The sequence below is a fragment of the Hypanus sabinus genome, chromosome 4, assembly GCF_030144855.1.
Source record: "Hypanus sabinus isolate sHypSab1 chromosome 4, sHypSab1.hap1, whole genome shotgun sequence".
Classification (NCBI taxonomy): Eukaryota; Metazoa; Chordata; class Chondrichthyes; order Myliobatiformes; family Dasyatidae; genus Hypanus; species Hypanus sabinus.
The window spans coordinates 67,349,287-67,369,235 of record NC_082709.1 but is presented as its reverse complement, the minus strand read 5'-3'; the positions used below and the strand labels follow the sequence as shown (position 1 = coordinate 67,369,235).

At 44.1% G+C, this 19,949-nt stretch overlaps 1 long non-coding RNA gene across 1 annotated transcript in view; it reads right to left on the bottom strand.

The window, feature by feature from the left end:
* LOC132392858 (uncharacterized) overlaps positions 1 to 8,109 on the bottom strand; it is an 80,168-nt gene extending 72,059 nt beyond the window's left edge. The window contains exon 1 of the long non-coding RNA XR_009511677.1: positions 8,044 to 8,109. This is a non-coding gene — a long non-coding RNA (uncharacterized LOC132392858). The remainder of the gene's footprint in view (positions 1 to 8,043) is intronic.
* Between the last annotated feature and the right edge of the window lie 11,840 nt (positions 8,110 to 19,949).

Genomic DNA, 19,949 nt, shown 5'->3' with positions numbered 1-19,949 from the left:
GTGAGAGAGCACGACAGTACAGGGCCAGAGAGTGACAGAGCATGACAGCACAGGGCCAGAGTGTGAGAGAGCATGACAGCACAGGGCCAGAGAGTGACAGAGCACGACAGTACAGGGCCAGAGAGTGACAGAGCATGACAGCACAGGGCCAGAGTGTGAGAGAGCATGACAGCACAGGGCCAGAGAGTGAGAGAGCATGACAGCACAGGGCCAGAGAGTGAGAGAGCACGACAGCACAGGGCCAGAGTGTGAGAGAGCATGACAGCACAGGGCCAGAGAGTGAGAGAGCACGACAGCACAGGGCCAGAGAGTGAGAGAGCACGACAGCACAGGGCCAGAGAGTGAGAGAGCACGACAGCACAGGGCCAGAGAGTGAGAGAGCACGACAGCACAGGGCCAGAGAGTGAGAGAGCACGACAGCACAGGGCCAGAGAGGTTGAGAGCACGACAGCACAGGGCCAGAGAGTGAGAGCACGACAGCACAGGGCCAGAGAGTGAGAGAGCACGACAGCACAGGGCCAGAGAGGTTGAGAGCACGACAGCACAGGACCAGAGAGTGACAGCACACGACAGCACAGGGCCAGAGAGTGACAGCACACGACATCACAGGGCCAGAGAGTGAGAGAGCACGACAGCACAGGGCCAGAGAGTGAGAGAGCACGACAGTACAGGGCCAGAGAGTGACAGAGCATGACAGCACAGGGCCAGAGTGTGAGAGAGCATGACAGCACAGGGCCAGAGAGTGAGAGAGCACGACAGCACAGGGCCAGAGAGTGAGAGAGCACGACAGCACAGGGCCAGAGAGTGAGAGAGCACGACAGCACAGGGCCAGAGAGTGAGAGAGCACGACAGCACAGGGCCAGAGAGTGAGAGAGCACGACAGCACAGGGCCAGAGAGGTTGAGAGCACGACAGCACAGGACCAGAGAGTGAGAGAGCACGACAGCACAGGGCCAGAGAGTGAGAGAGCACGACAGCACAGGGCCAGAGAGTGAGAGAGCACGACAGCACAGGGCCAGAGAGGTTGAGAGCACGACAGCACAGGACCAGAGAGTGACAGCACACGACAGCACAGGGCCAGAGAGTGACAGCACACGACATCACAGGGCCAGAGAGTGAGAGAGCACGACAGCACAGGGCCAGAGAGTGACAGAGCTCGACAGCACAGGGCCAGAGAGTGACAGCACATGACAGCACAGGGGCAGAGAGTGACAGCACACGACAGCACAGGGCCAGAGAGTGAGAGAGCACGACAGCACAGGGCCAGAGAGAGTGACCGAGCACGACAGCACAGGGCCAGAGAGTGAGAGAGCACGACAGCACAGGGCCAGAGAGTGACAGCGCACGACAGCACAGGGACATAGAGTGAGAGCACGACAGCACAGGGCCAGAGAGTGAGAGAGCACGACAGCAAAGGGCCAGAGAGTGAGAGAGCACGACAGCACAGGGCCAGAGAAAGTGACAGAGCACGTCAGCACAGGGCCAGAGAGTGAGAGAGCACGTCAGCACAGGGCCAGAGAGTGAGAGCACGACAGCACAGGGCCAGAGAAAGTGACAGAGCACGACAGCACAGGGCCAGAGAGTGAGAGAGCATTACAGCACAGGGCCAGAGAGTGAGAGAGCACGACAGCACAGGGCCAGAGAGTGACAGCACACGACAGCACAGGGCCAGAGAGTGAGAGAGCACGACAGCACAGGGCCAGAGAGTGAGAGAGCACGACAGCACAGGGCCAGAGAGAGTGACTGAGCACGACAGCACAGGGCCAGAGAGTGAGAGAGCACGACAGCACAGGGCTAGAGAGTGAGAGAGCATGACAGCACAGGGCCAGAGAGTGAGAGAGCACGACAGCACAGGGCCAGAGAGTGACAGAGCACGACAGTACAGGGCCAGAGAGTGACAGAGCATGACAGCACAGGGCCAGAGTGTGAGAGAGCATGACAGCACAGGGCCAGAGAGTGGGAGAGCATGACAGCACAGGGCCAGAGAGTGACTGAGCACGACAGCACAGGGCCAGAGAGTGACAGAGCTCGACAGCACAGGGCCAGAGAGTGACAGCACATGACAGCACAGGGGCAGAGAGAGTGAACGAGCACGACAGCACAGGGCCAAAGAGTGACAGCACACGACAGCACAGGGCCAGAGAGTGAGAGCACGACAGCACAGGGCCAGAGAGTGAGAGAGCACGACAGCACAGGGCCAGAGAGAGTGAGAGAGCACGACAGCACAGGGCCAGAGAAAGTGACTGAGCACGACAGCACAGGGCCAGAGAAAGTGACAGAGCACGTCAGCACAGGCCCAGAGAGTGAGAGAGCACGTCAGCACAGGGCCAGAGAGTGAGAGTACGACAGCACAGGGCCAGAGAAAGTGACAGAGCACGACAGCACAGGGCCAGAGAGTGAGAGAGCATTACAGCACAGGGCCAGAGAGTGACAGCACACGACAGCACAGGGCCAGAGAGTGAGAGAGCACGACAGCACAGGGCCAGAGAGAGTGACTGAGCACGACAGCACAGGGCCAGAGAGTGAGTGAGCACGACAGCACAGGGCCAGTGAGTGAGAGAGCACGACAGCACAGGGCCAGAGAGTGAGAGCACGACAGCACAGGGCCAGAGAGTGAGAGCACGACAGCACAGGGCCAGAGAGTGAGAGAGCACGACAGCACAGGGCCAGAGAGTGACTGAGCACGACAGCACAGGGCCAGAGAGTGAGAGAGCATGACAGCACAGGGCCAGAGAGTGAGAGAGCACGACAGCACAGGGCCAGAGAGTGACAGAGCACGACAGTACAGGGCCAGAGAGTGACAGAGCATGACAGCACAGGGCCAGAGTGTGAGAGAGCATGACAGCACAGGGCCAGAGAGTGAGAGAGCACGACAGCACAGGGCCAGAGAGTGAGAGAGCACGACAGCACAGGGCCAGAGAGTGAGAGAGCACGACAGCACAGGGCCAGAGAGTGAGAGAGCACGACAGCACAGGGCCAGAGAGGTTGAGAGCACGACAGCACAGGGCCAGAGAGTGAGAGCACGACAGCACAGGGCCAGAGAGTGAGAGAGCACGACAGCACAGGGCCAGAGAGGTTGAGAGCACGACAGCACAGGACCAGAGAGTGACAGCACACGACAGCACAGGGCCAGAGAGTGACAGCACACGACAGCACAGGGCCAGAGAGTGAGAGAGCATTACAGCATGGAAAGGTAGAATGAGGAGACCTTAGTCTGAAATCTCAGCTGATTTCTAGCTCAGATGTTGCCAGGTCTTGAGGACTGGAGTTATAGGCAAAGATTGAATAAGTTATTACTTTATTCCTTGGAGTGTAGGAGAATGAGGGGAGATTTGATAGAGGTAGACAAATTAGGACGGATTTAAACACATTGAATGCAAATCGGCTTTTTCCACTGAGGTTGGTTGAGACTGGAACTAAAGGTATTGAGATAAATGTGAAAGGTGAAATACTTAAAGGGAACCTGCAAGGGAACTTCCTCACTCAGAGGATGGTGAGTGTGGAATGAGCTTCCAGACGAAGTCGAGGATGCCAGTTAGATTTCAACATTTAAGAGAAGTTTGGATAGGTACATGAGTGGAAGCGGTATGAGGGTCTATGGCTCAGACCTGGGTCGATGTGACTAGGTAAAGTAACAATTCAGCACAGAGCAGATGAGCTGAATGGCTCTTGCAAGTGTGCAGAAGTGCTCTAGCACTCTCTGACCCTGTGTGATGCGATGTCTGCAACCAGCTTCGTTTAGTTTAACACAGTTGCCAGGTGCACTCATACTGTCCCGAGGGAGCAGTGTTTGTGATGGATACTACCAAGCATGGCTTCTGAGTCCTAAGGTCATATAGCTTGGGTATGGGCCCTCTGGCCACGCTGCTCCATCCTGACCAAAGCTCCATCGTTGCTAGTCCCATTTGCCTGCACCTGACCCATATCCCTCGAAACCATTTCAATCCATCAACCTGTCCAAGCACCTTTTAAATGTTGTTAGTCTATCTGCCTCAACCACTTCCTCTGGCAAGTCATTCTAAGTGCTGTCCAGCCTTTGGATCAAAAGTTTGGTTCACAGATTCCTATTAAATCTCTCTCCACTCACTGTAAATCTATGCCCTCTACCCTGACTAAGAACCTAACTATGCTCTTTATGATTTTATACACCTCGAGGGGGTCATCCCTTATTCTTCTATGATCTAATGAAAGTGTCCCAAATTTTATAATTCAGTCCCTTGAGTCCCAGCAACATACTCATTAATCTCCTCTGTAAGCTTTCCAGCTTGACAGCAAGTTTCCTACAATGGGTAACTAAAGCTGAACACAATCCTAATTGAGATACTCAGTACCCTGACTGATAAAGGGCAGGATGCCGTAAGCCTCATTCCCCATCCTGTCTACCTGTGGTGCCACTTTCAGGGGACTGTGTAGTTGCACTCCTCAGACCCTCTATCCTGCAGTACTCCACCTTAGAGAAACATAGAAACATAGAAAACCTACAGCACAATAGAGGCCCTTCGGCTCACAAAGCTGCGACGAACATGTCCCTACCTTAGAACTACCTAGGCTTACCCATAGCCCTCTATTTTTCTAAGCTCCATGTAGCCATCCAGTAGTCTCTTAAAAAACCCTTAAAAAACCGCCGCTGGCAGCCCATTCCATGCACTCACCACTCTCTGTGTAAAAAACTTATCCCTGACATCTCCTCTGTACTTACTTCAAGCACCTTAAAACTGTGCCCTCTCATTTCAGCCCTGGGAGAAAGCCTCTGACTATCCACATGAACAATGCTTCTTGTACACCTCTGTCAGGTCACCTCTCATCCTCTGTCGCTCCAAGGAGAAAAGGCTGAGTTCACTCAACCTATTCTCATAAGGCATGCTCCCCAATCCAGGCAGCATCCTTGTAAATCTCCTCTGCACCCTTTCTATGGTTTCCACGTCCTTCCTGTAGTAAGGCGACCAGAATTGAGTGCAGTTCTCCAAGTGGGATCTGACCACAGTCCTCTAAAGCTTCAACATTACCTCTCAGCTCTTAAACTCAATCCCATGATTGATGAAGGCCAATACACCATATGCCTTCTTAACCATAGAGTCAACCTGCATAGCATCTTTGAGTGTCCTATGGACTTGGCCCCCAAGATCCCTCTGATCCTCCACACTGCTAAGAGTCTTTCCATTAGTGCTATATTCTGCCATCATATTTGACCTATCAAAATGAACCATCTCACACTTATCTGGGTTGAACTCCATCTGCCACTGGAGCCTCTGCTGCTCCAGCTGGCCAGTCAGGTACATATCGAGAGCTGGGTTCATCATCCAACAAATTTGGATGCATATGTCACCATATACTACCTTGAGATTCATTTTCTTGCAGGCATTCACAGATGAACAAAGAAATACAGTAGAATCAATGAAAAAACTACATGCAAGGACTGACTAACATGCAAAGAAAGACAAATTGGGAAATTACAAAAAAAACAAATAATGATAATAATAAGTATATAATACTGAGAACACGAATTGTTGAGTCTTTGAAAGTGAGCCCAAGTAATTTAAATTTCTTACTTGATCATTGAAATCAGTTAGCAGCTCCCCTTGTACATTGTTTCCTGGAGCTATTGTGTGAATTTCTAGCAGTTGTTTCTGCATTCTGGTCACATTCATTTCTTACCCAGCCTCATCAAATTGTAGCACTTTCTTCCAACTTATGTCCCTCCGGGGCTGGGGTGGTGCTGAGTCAGAGTGCTGTCAGTCATCCATATGGGCTCTACTAATGCTGTTTCCAGGTGCAGTTTGAAAGGGGCAGAGTGTAGATGAGGAAAAGGAGGGTGTCTCACAATGACAGCAGACACACGAGGAAGGACGTCTTCGCAAGGGAATGTTTTGGATATGTGAGTGTAGGAGCCTGGCCAAACACAACTGGAGTGTGGCGGTGAGGCTGGCCGCCAGATGTTTGTCAGACGTCAGAAAGAACAAAGGGGAAGAGGGCACCATTGCGGCAATCACAAAGGATACCACAATGACCTTCATTCAGGCAGGATCTGAACTGAGTTCGAAGTCAGAGTCAGAATCAAAGTGAAATTTATTATCAAAGTAGGTGTATACGAGGGATTACAGGACTTCCAAGGTTATGGGCGCCTGATTTCGAAGGAGTGTTTGGGAGGCCGGTCGGGTGAATGGGGATGGATTTACAGGCAGCTGTGGGGATTCTAAGGTGTTCTGCCGGCTGGCAGAGGGGGCATTTCCACGTGTCATTGCTCCTCACTCACAGTGGGTGGGTGGGGGATGGATTTAACCCATTTTTTGCTGATTCACTTAACTCTACTCCAGGGGATATTCAGTGACTTGGAAAATTTCTTGTATCAATCTCCTGACTCGTGCTTTTCAGTAACCTTTTTGCAGAGTTATTTGGAGTGTTTTTTTGTCTTCATGTTGTAGTTTTTGCCAGGGTACTGACTCACCTGCGGTTAAACCTTCCAGATACAGGTGTATTTTTACCACAATCGATTGAAACACCTTGACTGCACACAGGTCTCCAAAAATAGGTCTCCAAAAATAGATCTCCATTTAACCAATTATGTGACTTCTAAAACTACTTGTCTGCACCAGTGATGATTTGGTGTGTCATATTAAAAGGGGGTGAATACTTATGCAATTATGTTGTGTTTTATATTTGTAATTAATTTAGATCACTTTGTAGAGATCTGTTTTCACTTTGAAAAGAGACGTTTTCTGTTGATCAGTGTCAAAAAAGCCCAATTAAGTTCAATGTTGTAAAACAATAAAACATGAAAACTTCCAAGGGGGGTGAATACACTTTATAGGCACTGAAAAGCAAAAATGTCATGCTGAAGCTTTATAAAGCATTGGTCAGACTGCACAGAGTATTGTGAGCAATTTTGGGTTCCTTATCTGACAATGGATGTGTAGGCATTGGAGGGGGTCCAGGCAAGGTTTATGAGAATGATTCTGGGAGGAAAATGGTTAACATATGAGGAGCATTTGATGCCTCTGTGCCAGTACTCACTGGCGTTTTAAAGAATGAGGGGGATCTCATTCAAACCCATTGAATATTGAAAGGCTCGACAGAGTGGACTTGGAGAGGACGTTTCCTACAGTGTGGGAGTCTCGGACCAGAGCACAGCCTCAGAATAGAAAGGTGCTCCTTTAGAACAGAGATAGAGAGAAATCTCTGGAATGCATTGCCATAGACAGCTGTGTAGGCCAATTCATTGGATATATCTAAAGTGGAGGTTGGTGCATTTTGATGGGTTCTTGATTCATAAGGGCATCAACGGTTATAAGGAGGAAGTAGGAAAATGGGTTTGAGAGGGATAATAAATCAGCCCTGAACCTGTGTCTTAAGGTCTTATGGTCTAAACACACTTTAATGCTGGGGATTGCTTCTCTATCTTGGGTGTATGAAAATAGAACTTTAATCCAGAATCAATTATGAATGCAGAAGGTTTTAGAAAGAATCGAAGATGTATCTCAGAGGAAGAAAGCTGTTTGGATAACTTCGTGGATGAGAGCGGTTTAGAGGATGTGTTCTGGGTGCAGGTTGATGAGACAAGGCAGAATAACTATTTGCATGGACTGAAAGGACCAAGGGGCACGGGTCTGTGCTGTACTGACCTTTGATCCATGTGTCTGTGTCACACTAACCTACGATCCCGTATGTCCGTGTCATACAGATCTATGATCCCGTGTGTCCGTGCCGTACGGACCTACGATCTCGTGTGTCCGTGCCGTACAGACCTACGATCCCACGTGTCTGTGCCGTACTGACCTACGATCCCATATGTCTGTGCCGCCCTGACCTACAATCCCATGACACCAAATGAAAAAGGGAATCAGAATTGGGTTTAATATCACTGATTTATATCATGAAGTTCTTGTTTTGTGGTAGCTGTACATTGTAATACATAATAATAAAAACTATATAAATTACAATAAGAAATATACATAAAATGAACATTTAATGAAGTAAGTAGTGCAAAAACCAAATGGGGAAAATACTGAGGTAGAGTTCATGTGAGTAAAATAAAAGCTGGAATTACCGTGGGACTGGTGTCAGTGGGTTACTGTAGGTTTGTAGGTTACTGGGGACTTGATGGATGAAAGACCTTTTTTTATAGTGCTGCTCCCTCTGACCTTAAAAAAAAGTAAATTCACAAATGATACCTCGGGCACAATGGTCATGTGATTCTCCACCATACTCCATGTACTTCTGCTCAAGTGGTATTACTTACTAGCCCATCTGCTCAGAACTTTTTGCCAGTATTAGTCAAATGAAAATAATTACAACACGGAATTACTTTATGTAACACAAAGTCACAATGCTGTTGCAGCCTGAAAGCCTCACTGACCTTTGAAATGTTTAAACAAATATGTTGTCACCTTCTGTACCTTTGATAGTCTTCCTGGCTCCTCCAAGTTCACCTCAAATATCAAAAACATCCTGGAAGGGTGGTGGTGACTGAAGATGAGCTTGTCACACGGATTAATGAAAAGAATGAACAAAATGGGAGTCTGGGGGAATAAAATGTAAGTGTACATAAAGATACCCAAGGGCCAATTAGACCAATGGGTTTACTCTCCTGAGAGACAGCATTAACCTCAATGGGCTGAATGGCCTCCTGTATTATTTTGGTTACATACATTGAGGAGAAAATGCTTAAGACGTTCCCTTTGGCCACCTCAGGGTCAGAAATAAGGATTAGAAAGCATTAACCCAGTGATTTTCATAATCTGGAGATATCCATAAAGCAGTTCTTGCAGTTGTAAGGTTGGAAATGGCACAGCCAGTTTGGACACAGCAAGTTCCACAAACTGCTCTAAGATAGTGATCTTATAATCAACTTCTAGCAATGTTGGCTGAGGCATAAAATGCTGGTTGGAGCATCAGGCTGAATGTTCTTCAGCAGAGCACTGTACCCAATCCACACCGGCTGCATTTGCTTTTCCCAAACCTACAAGAAACTGCAGGAATTGTGGGCACAGCTGAGTGCTCCACAGAAACCAGCCTCCCCTCTATGCCTTCTGCCTGGACTTCTCACTACCCCAGTAAAGCAGCCAGCATAATCAAAGATCCCACCACCCCATGCCATCGGGCAGAAGATTCAAAAGCCTAAAATCATGTGTCACCAGGATCAAGGCAGCTTCTACCCCACTGTTAACTACTGAGTGGTTCTCTAGCTACTGATAAGATGGACTCTTGATCACATTATCTACCTGATTGCGACCTTGCACCTTACTGTTTACTGTCTACTGTACTATCTCTGTAATTGCACCACTTTATCTGTATCCTGTTATTGTTTTACCTTCCATTGCCTCAATGCACCGTTGCAATGAATTGATCCGTAACAATGGTACAGAAGGAAAGTTTTTCACTGTATCTTGGAACGTGTGACAATAATAAACCAATTGATCAGTTTAGCACTGAGAGTACACTAGGATGCAGGTTGGGTGACTGGGGTCGACGATTAGCCTGTAGAACAAGCCTCTAGAATGATAGCGTGCCCAGGACATGAGCTTCACCTACGTACGTTGTTACAAACCATGTATTGAGACTGTTTTATAAAGAGCAAAACCTGCTACATGTCACATGGTGGAACAACATGTTCTTTTTAAAAAGCTTTGTCAAAGCAATGTAATTAAAAGTAGTCAAGGAAATGACCATTTTGTTAATTAGAGATTTGTTCTCTAAAGTAACAAGGTTATCAAAAATCAAAGGGTAGCTCGCTAACTGGATTGTAGATTCAATTTTATTTAGATGAAGGGAAGGAGAAAGGGATGAAGAATAAATATACTTTTAAATAAAAGAAGAAAATCCACTTGAATTTATACAGCACATCTACCGACTAAAATATCCCACAGCAGCACAATCAAACAACATAGGACCACATAATGGATAAAGCTGTGACAAAAAGCTACACTAATGTGGCAGGTTTTCAGAATTCAAAAGAAGAGGAAAGTTTAACGAGGGAACTCTAGAGATTGGGATGAGGCAGCTGAAGATACTGGTGAAGAAGTGATAGAAGTGGAGAGTGCACAAGAAGCCAAACAAGCAAGAGGAGAACAAAGATCTGAAAGCTGATCCGAAACTCTTCTGCTCTTTTCCTAACTCATACCCAGTGCTGTTCATCCATCATTGCTTGTTTGCCGCTGCTCTGATAACACCTGTACTAAATTTCTTGCAATGGTTCTGATAAATGGTCTTCTCACTGAGATAGTAACTGTGTTTCCCTTACCAGAGACGATCTGCCAAGTGTTTCCTGTGATTGATATTTTTTATTCCAGATTTCCGTTTTCTGCAGTTAGTTGCTTCTGAATTTATAATGTTTGTTTTCAAATCCTTCTGTGTCTTCTCTCCTCTTTGCAGTATTTCAGCGCCACTGCAACCCTTCAGCTTTTACAGTTTTCTAACTTTCACCTCCCTCTGGGATCTTGCTCAATATTTATCCAAAAGACAGTTCCCAACAGTGTTAACTGCCACTATAGAGTTGCCTGGATTCGGAGCAGAAAACCCTGTAAGTGAACAAACCAGCCACTGCTCAATGCAGGAGGTACAGCTGCTGCTATTCCTGAATTGATATCCATCATGTTGGTTGCACACAGGGTTATATTTTCTGACAGTCACCACACTTAGCAGAAAGTTGGCAGAAGTGTGAATCGGATGACGTTCTTCACACACGTACACATTACATTGTACCTGGTAGACCTCTGCCCAGGAGTGTTCAATAACCAAAGAGCTTAGCAGCTTAACGAAACATCAGTGATTTAAAAATATATATTTATATATTCATTCAGTGGATGTGAGCACAGGCTGATTGATAGTGTGTAAGCTAATGCCAGTGAAATTAGACTTTCTAGCTAATTCCTCTTAGATCTAAAACTTGAATTGGTTTATTGTTGTCACTGGGCTTGAATGCTAACTCTGTTGACAGCCGCATGACTCAGCAGTAAGAGGGCCACCTTTCATAAACAATATACATCTAGGGTCGGAATGATTTGGGTTCAGCCAAACAGGAATGTGGGATGTTCCGATTAATAGAACCTCAATTTGAGTGAAAGCTGTGTAAGTATTCCCATATAGATTACCTGTCGCCAAGAAATGACAAATCATGCACCAGCAGAAAATTATAGAGAAAGTATATTTACCAATTTCAGCTTTATCAAATAGTTATTAAGAGGAAGAAGGGGAAGAAAATAAATAAAAGGGCCTATTACAGTTAGACCAGTCTAAATGTGCACATGACCATTGGAGCGCATCTCTTCCAACAGCTGGGTAAAACTGTTACCCATGGTGCTGAATTCTCATCACCAATCACCGGTAGACCTTCCCATCTTCCCATCATCCCACAAAGCACTCTTTGCCAACACATCTTCCCATCAGATTGAATCCTACTGGCATCTCTCCCGATCTTCTCTTTACTGCATCTCCCGACAAAAGACCAAGAACCCCACCACTGTACATGCAAGTCTCTCTCTGCCCAGCTCTGTCTAGAACTTTCTCCCGATCCCATCATCCCGATCGGCTGACGTGACATTCCTAAGTTGAGCAAGGTGGTCCTTTTTCTCTCGCTGAAACCAAAATGTTCTACCAGCAGGACACACAGCTTTTACAGAAAACTACAAAAATGAAACACCTCACAGCACTGCGGTAGAAATCTTAACCAGGGGATTACAGTCACATTTACGGAGATATAGTGAAAATCTTGTGTTTGCATGCCACCCAGACAGATCTTTCCCAAGCGTAAGTACATCGAGATAGTAAGAATGCAGAACAGAGTGTTGCAGATACAGACGAAGTAGAGTACAGGCTGACAAATAAGATGCAAGCACCGCAGTGAGTTAAACTGAGAGATCAAAACTTCATCTTAAGCTGCAATGACATGTTCAAGCTAAGCTCCATCCATAACTAGAGTGGAAACGGATAATAGAGAGAGATAGGCAGGAGAGTAAATTATGGAAAAGATATAAGAAGGCTACAAAGGGGTAAGATAAGTGAGTGGGTGAAGATCTAGCAAGTGAAGAGTAATGGAGGAAATTGTGAAATGGTCCATTTTGGCTGGGGAACCAAAAGGTAAATGGCCTGAATGATGAGAGTGCAGAGGTCTGAGCTGCAAAGTGTTCTGATTCTCAAATGGCTACTGTGTGGGTACGGTGAGTGTTTAGGAAAGTGGACAGGGTGTTATTGTTGAATATAAGGGGAGTTCAGTACAGGAGGCAGGAAATTATGCTTCAGTTACTGTATATGGGCTTTTTGTCTTCTATATCATGTATTGCATTGAATTGCTGCTGCTAAGTTAACGTATTTCATGACACATGCCAGTGATAATAAACCTGATTCTGATTATAGGTCATTTGTGCAGCCACTTGTATATACACCGTTTGTGTCTGTTTAAAGGACGTGAATGCATTGGAAGCTTTACTCTGCTTCCACGTGGAATAAATCAATTGTTTTATGAGAGCTTAGATAGGCTAAGCTTACATACACTGGAGTTTAGTAGATTATGAGGTAACCTGAATCATACCAGACTCTGACAAAACTTGCCAGGATGGATATGAAGAAGATATTTCCTCTTGTGGGAGAATCAACAATTAGGAGAATGTTTTTTTTTTAAAAAAGGCTTCATATGTTTGGGTAACACGCATAAAAATGGGAGGATCTCAGCAGGTAAGGCAACATCTACGGAGAGGAATAAACAGTCAAAGTTTTGGGCAAAGACACATTCACAATTAGTCTTGATGAGAAGTCTCAGTCCAGAATATTGGCTCTTCATAGATGTTGCCTGACCTGTTGGTTCCTCCAGGTGTAGGTGTGTGTAGGTGTGTGTGTGTGTGTGTGTGTGTGTGTGTGTGTGTGTGTGTGTGTGTGTGTGTGTGTGTGTGTGTAGGTGTGTGTGTGTGTGTGTGTGTGTGTGTGTGTGTGTGTGTGTGTGTGAATTTCCAGCATCTGATGAGTTTTGTTGCATTCATTTGTTTGAGACACAGATGTAGTGAACTTTTTCCCTTAGAATTCTTTTCTTCAAAGCGTGGTGGAAAAGAGCCGTTGGATATTTCTAAGACAGAGCTGAATAGATTCTTGATAAGCAAGATGTGAAGGGTTATGGGAAATTGAACAGGGATGCAGAGTTAAGAGGAAAAGGATAAGAGGCTTTATTCTGTTCTTAATTTTCTTTTGTATTTGATGAAGAATGGGATATTAAAGAGAAGAACAAAATAAAATGAGGTACAACTTAAGCAGAAAAACACGTTGCCACTTGGCACATTACAGCTGTGATGAGCTGGAATTTTTCAGTTATCACGTTTAGTTCATGCTGGTTCTGACAAGAATTGTCCAGCACCCAACCAGGCAACACTGTACCTGTGGATAGAAAAACTGAACTGATAATTAAGATGAGCTTTTCTGTTCAGATGATTGTAGTCAGAACTTGTCTGGCCATTTTGCAAAAGGATAATGGAGCGTAACAGTGAGTCAGCACAGAAACTGAAAATCAACAATAAAAAACATAAAAACTTGGAATGAGAACAAAACTAGTTTAAATATACAAAGGGAAGAGCAAAATGTGAGCAAGGGTGAAGGTATGAAGGACTTTATGACAAAAAAAAGGATGATGACATATCTGCCATTTGTGATGAAAGAAATGGAACACACGAGGATTGACTTTTCAAAGGAAAATTGGGAAAATTTTTGAAGGATAGGAAATTGGAGAACTGTGGTGCAAGAACTGGGGTTGGAGGGTCTGGAAAGTGAGGTTAACTAAACTGGTCTACAAGTAGCTAGCAGGGAAAAGATGGCCCAAATGCTCTTTATGTGTGCTGTTGGGACTCAATGATTCTACAATTAGCATACGTGAAAACAGGTTACAAAACATTAATTACATGTCATTAATGTAATGTAATGACATTACATTACATGTAATGTCAGAATTGTTATTATACATGTAATTATTGTAGACCAGAGAGATGTATTTATCAATTATGCCAAATATGCCAAATAATGCACGGTCAAATTTATCTTTGGAATAGTTTTAATCCAAGCTGGATGTCTAGGTCAGTGAAGAAGAAAGACATCATAATCTATGCTAAATCCCTGTGTGCAAGGTTATTGTGTCATATCTACTTTGAGTTCAATTGGGATATCTTAGAGAAATAAATTCTTAAGGAGGCAGATGAGCAGCCAGAAGTCTTGGCATGCATTAGTACCAGTGACATAGGTAGGAAAGGGATGAGGCCAAGAAGAGTGAATATAGTGAGTGAAGTGGGAAGCTGAAAAGTAGGATATCAAGGGTTGTAATCTCTGAGCTGCCTGCTGTGCTATGCAACAGTGAGGGTAAAAATAGTGTGGCTGAGGACCTGGGGAAGGGGGCAGGCTTCGTTAATCACTGGCACCTCTTCTGGGGAATGTATGACAAAATACACCTGAACTTAAGAAGAATCAGTGACCTAGTGAGCAGGCTTGCTGGAGCTGTTGGGGAGCACTTAAACTCGGCTGCTAGTGTTGTATATTTAATATTTCAGTAATATTTGAGTAATATGTTAAATATATTTGATTAAGCAGCCTTTGTTGTTTACATAGTTCATTACAGAAGTATGTAAATGGCATACGTTATTACATCTCCACATCATAAGTACACACCTACAAACGTAAAAACGAAACTATGAGTAGACACATTATTCCAGGATCCTTGCTTTTCTCTCAGTTAGTTTATGTTTTGGATTTACCAAACAGAACAGTGGCAATAAGTAAGATTTTAAATGAACCCGAGCTGATTACCTACCTGTTGAAGCATAATGTGATGTCTGAGTTAAAAAAAATGCAGTGAGATATTAGAGTTTGAAATAGCCTCACACACTGTTGATGTATTGAGAAGCCTCTTCTCAAGGACTGGTGTTCCAGAACACTTAGTCAGTGACAATGGACCACAGTTTGTGGTGGAACAGTTTCAGTCATTCCCGAAAATTTATGGAATAAGACATTTAAAAATCTACATCATACCACCCAGCTACAAGTGGGTTGGTGGACTGGTTTGTCCAGGGTCTAAAGAAAGCACTGTGAATACTGTAATGTCAGCAGAACACACTACACTAATGCTGAATCAGAACCTCATCCATTTCCTCCTTGCATATCACAATGCAACAACTCACCAGCCATGCTGTTCCTAAGTCGTCCCCTGCACACACACTGAGATCTCCTCAAACCCAGTGTCAGTGGAAGTCAGATACAGGGAGGGAGCAATCTATCTATTGGATGTATTCTATAGACTCCTACCTCCCCAAATAGCAACAGAGACACCAAGGAGAAGAGGGAATCAAAGGGGTCAGAAGAGAATCCGAGGAAGTCTCAAGAACCAATAAAGACGACTGACAAAAGCAATGTGGTGAACAGGATCACCTGTGGAGAGTGAAACAAGAACTACTTTAGCCAGACTCTCAACCTGTTTACAGGAACACAAAATGGTGGTATGAAGACAAGATCCACTGTTGCTAAACTCGGTACATGGAGACTGAGAAGAACATCACTTTAACCAGGACACTGTGTAGATTATGGTGCTGACAGACATGAAGCAGGTATGAGAACGTTTAGAAGTGTGGTTCTCTTCTGATAATTCCGTAAACAAACTTATCAAAATAGACACCATTCACAAGCCCATTAGAGCCAAAGAAACACGAACCAATAGAATTCAAAAGTGAACTGAAAGAGTAGCCAATCAGGACTGAGGCAAGCAAAAGGGGGCCTATATCAACATGAGCATCCCCAGAGAGAAACACCAACAACTGCACAATAAGGATGTCATCTTCACTGGTGATGAAACGTCTGCAAGCTAATTGCCAAGCTCAGCAACATCAAAACCTTCATTCTGACAAACAATTAAATGATTCTCTTTCTGCAGATGCTGCCTAACTTGCTGTGTTTCTCCATCATTTTCTGATTCCAATTTCTAGCATCTGCAGATTTTTTTTTTGATTTTCATCTTTAATCTATGCTGTTCCTTATATAATTTCTAGACCATTGCAATCCAGTATGCTAAGCACAAGCTGCATGCTACCTTTTAGAATCTAGCTGTGACTAATTTCATTACCTAATTGGTCACAAAAAAACAGATATTATCGTGTGTGATCTTAATCCTAGATTAGAGTATGCAAATAAACTTCAACCTTTTGCCCAATCTGTCAGTAAAATAGCAAGATGAAAGATAAGATGTGTATTTTTTTGTGTTTAGCTATTCATCAGCTGCCTGGTTATAATAACTTTATATCTCTTCCAGAAAACCCTAAAACATTTTTAAGACAAAGTGATGCTTTCAAAATCTCTGTTACGATAAAGTTACTGCATGGTATAAATCCAGCTTTGTGCTGAGGAATTGGTCCACTGACAATTGAGGTATTAAACCACCTAACCACTGAGATGCACATAAAGGTCCTTCCTCTGAGTCAAAGAAGAATAAAAGACATCTTTGAGTGCCTCACCCAACACCTAATCCTCAAGCAACTTTGTTAAAAGTAGAAGACATCGCCATGATTATGTTGTCTTTGCAGAATGTGGCAATACCCAAAGGCAGAGGGTTTTCTTCATTCTTCATTCCAAAACCAGTGATGTCATTGGCTGCAAAGGTTGAAACATGCTCGTGAAACTATGCCTGGAGTAATGTAGGCAGATTTGGTATCTTGTTCAAAGGAGCAGTATACGTGCAGTGGTCACAGTATAGAGAGGATCATCTAGGCTGAAGGAGTTGATATTGAGGAACAGCTGAGCAAGCTGGGTCTATGTTCACTGGCGTTTACATTAAGTAGAATCAAAACACACTGAAACATTAAATTCTGAGAGGTGTGAACTTAAGAGGATGTTTTACAACTATCTATTTCAAAGTTTCTATTCATTGAGTGTGCTTCATCTAGTGGGAGAATCTTAAATGAGGGGACATAGTAACAAGATGATAGGGGGTGGTGTGCAATTATTTGAAACCGACGTGATTAGGAATTTCTTCACACTGCAGTTTGAGCGGGAGAAGCTAAAGTTAGATGTATCAGTAAAGTTAGAAGTGTAGTTCTCTTCTGATAAGAATACAGTAAAGGGAATTACACAGGCCCAAGAGAGGAGTTGGCCAAAGTTGATTGGAAGGGGACACCAGCAGGGATGATGGCAGAGCAGAATTGGCTGGAATTTCTGGGAGTAATTCAGAAGGTGCAAGATAGATACATCCCAAAGGAGAAGAAGAATATACTAAAGGCAGGACAACACAATTGTGGCTGACAAGGGAAGCCAAAGCCAACATAAAGCATAAGAGAGGCTGTAAAATAGAGCAAAAATTAGTGGGAAGTTGGAGGATTGGGAATATTTTAAAAACCAACAGAAGGTAACTAAAAAAGCCATAAGCTGAAATATGAAAGTAAGCTAGCCAATAATATTCAAGGAGATACCAAAAGTTTTCTCAGAGACATAAAGAATAAAAGAGAAGTGACTGCTGGAAAATGAAGCTGAAGAGTAGTAATGGGGCACAAAGAAAAGGTGAACAGACTGCATCAGTCTTCACAGTGTAGAAGATAAAACAGTATGCTAGAAGTTAGAGAGTATCGGGAGCAGAAGTGAGTGCATATTTGGGCTGTCAGGGAAAATAGGTATTCTGTTTGGAAGATGAATTCAGAGTGTTGCCCCCAACTTTCCAGGCAACAGATCAGGTCTCCATGCAATATGTTGTTGGGAGCTTGCAATGCACAAGTGAGTTACTGCCGTGGGCCAGCATCCTGAGCTCTATAGGCAGTACTGTTTGTTTGCAAAGCTGTCCTTTTAACTTTAGACTAATTACTGTCTGAAATTTATGTTAATAACTAAAGACTGCTTCTTGCTTGTGACAGGAAACTGAGCAAGGAATATTGGATGGAAGTTTAAATTACTGAAAAACAACACTTGATTCCTGTGTTAGAAAGCTGAGCTTGGCTTGATGTCCTTCCTGCACACAGTAACCTTCCCACCCCACCCCACCCACTGCAATGCTTATCAAGAATCATAACACCTCAATCAGCCAGTAACAAATCAGACAACAATGGCTAAGTTATTTGGTTCAAGGGAACTTGCAGACCAGACTGATACTATCACTTGGCACATCAAATCCATAGTTGGGAGTTTCGTGTATTCAGAGAGTCAGCCTTCACAGTATTAATTTTGGATGACTGGGAGCTTTAAAACCATTTGTGTGCAAAGGTATCAAAAATATCACATGTTTGTTAAGTCAACAAGTAGCAAAAACCTATGAATGTAAGTGACAATCAGGCTTTTTAAGAATTGTCAAGGAATGACAGAAAAACAGGGTGGATGAGAATCCATTCATCTGCTTTTAATTTCTGCAACAGATGACTAGTTTGTCTGCAATTGGTTGGTATGTCTTTTTAGATTATTGGAATTGTACCTTTGTTTTGGAATTCTTTTGTGATTCAGAAATCAATTGTAATTTGGAACCCTTTGATAAGATAGAAAACCTCTGTCAGTTTAAAATGTATTTTAAGGATGTTATCTAAATGTAAATGTTTATCACTAAAAATAAATGAACAGTGTTTAAGCTACATTGTTAGCTGTAAGTATCTCCTCCTTGGTAGGGAGAGGGACTCACCACTTAATTGGTGGGTATTGGCAGCTAATCTCACCATGGAGGATAAACAGAGGTGTGATCTACAGCGCCTATAAAAAGTATTCACCCCCCTTGGAAGTTTTCATGTTTTATTGTTTTACAACATTGAATCACAGTGAACTTAATTTGGCTTTTTTGATACTGATCAACAGAAAAAGACTCTTTAGTGTCAAAGTGAAAACAGATCTCTATGAAGTGATCTAGATTAATTACGAATATAAAACATAAAATAATTGATTGCATAAGTATTCACCCCCTTCAAGTCAGTATTCAGCAGATGCGCTTTTGAATACAATTACAACCTTGAGTCTGTGTGGATATGACACACCAAATCACCACTCTGCAGCCAATTGGTTTTAGAAGTCACATAATTAGTTAAATGGAGATCTCCTGTGTGCAGTCAAGGTGTTTCAATTGATTGTATTTAAAGAACACCTGTATCTGGAAGGTCCAACTGCTGGTGAGTCAGTATCCTGGCAAGAACTACACTATGAAGACAAAAGAACATTCCAAGCAACTCAACGAAAAGGTTACTGAAAAGCACAAGTCAGGAAATGAATACAATAAAATTTCTAAGTCACTGAATATCCCAGTTAAGTCAAACATTAAGAAATAGAAAGAATATGGCACAGCTGTAAATCTACCTCGAGCAGGCCATCCTCAAAAACTGAGTGACCGTGTAAGAAGGAGATTAGTGAGTGAGGCCAGCAAGGGACCTATGATAACTCTGGAGGAGTTACAACCTTCAGTGGCTGAGATGGGAGAGACTGCGCATACAACAATTGTTGTCCGGGTGCTTCACCAGTCACAGCTTTATGGGAGACTGACAAAGAGAAAGCCACTGTTTGGGAAAAAAAAACTCACATGAAATCTCGGCTAGAGTTTGCCAGAAGGCTGAATTCTGAAGTCAGCTGGAAGATGAATAGCGACAAAGTTGTTGTAGGTCTAACAAGGCGGGACTAAAAGTTGCTTCACGGTATGGTTTACCAGCATGAGAGCGGAGTTTACCAACTTTGGCTCAAGAGGCTTCGGTGAGGAGGTTAGTTGAGTAGCAGGTAAAGCTTTTATAGTGGTTTAATTAAAAAGTCACTAAATAAAAGCTGTAGCTGCGTGGTGTGGGAGCTGGTGGACCCCATCACGGTTCCTGGTGACCACATCTGCAGCAAGTGTTGACTGTTTGAGGAACTCAGGCTCAAAGTTGATGATCTGGAATCTGAGCTACAAACACTGCGGCACATCAGGGAGGGGGAGAGTTACCTGGATTATCTGTTTCAGGAGGTAGCCACACCCATTAGATGAGCTGCCTCAAATTCGGTCTGTGGTCAGGGAAA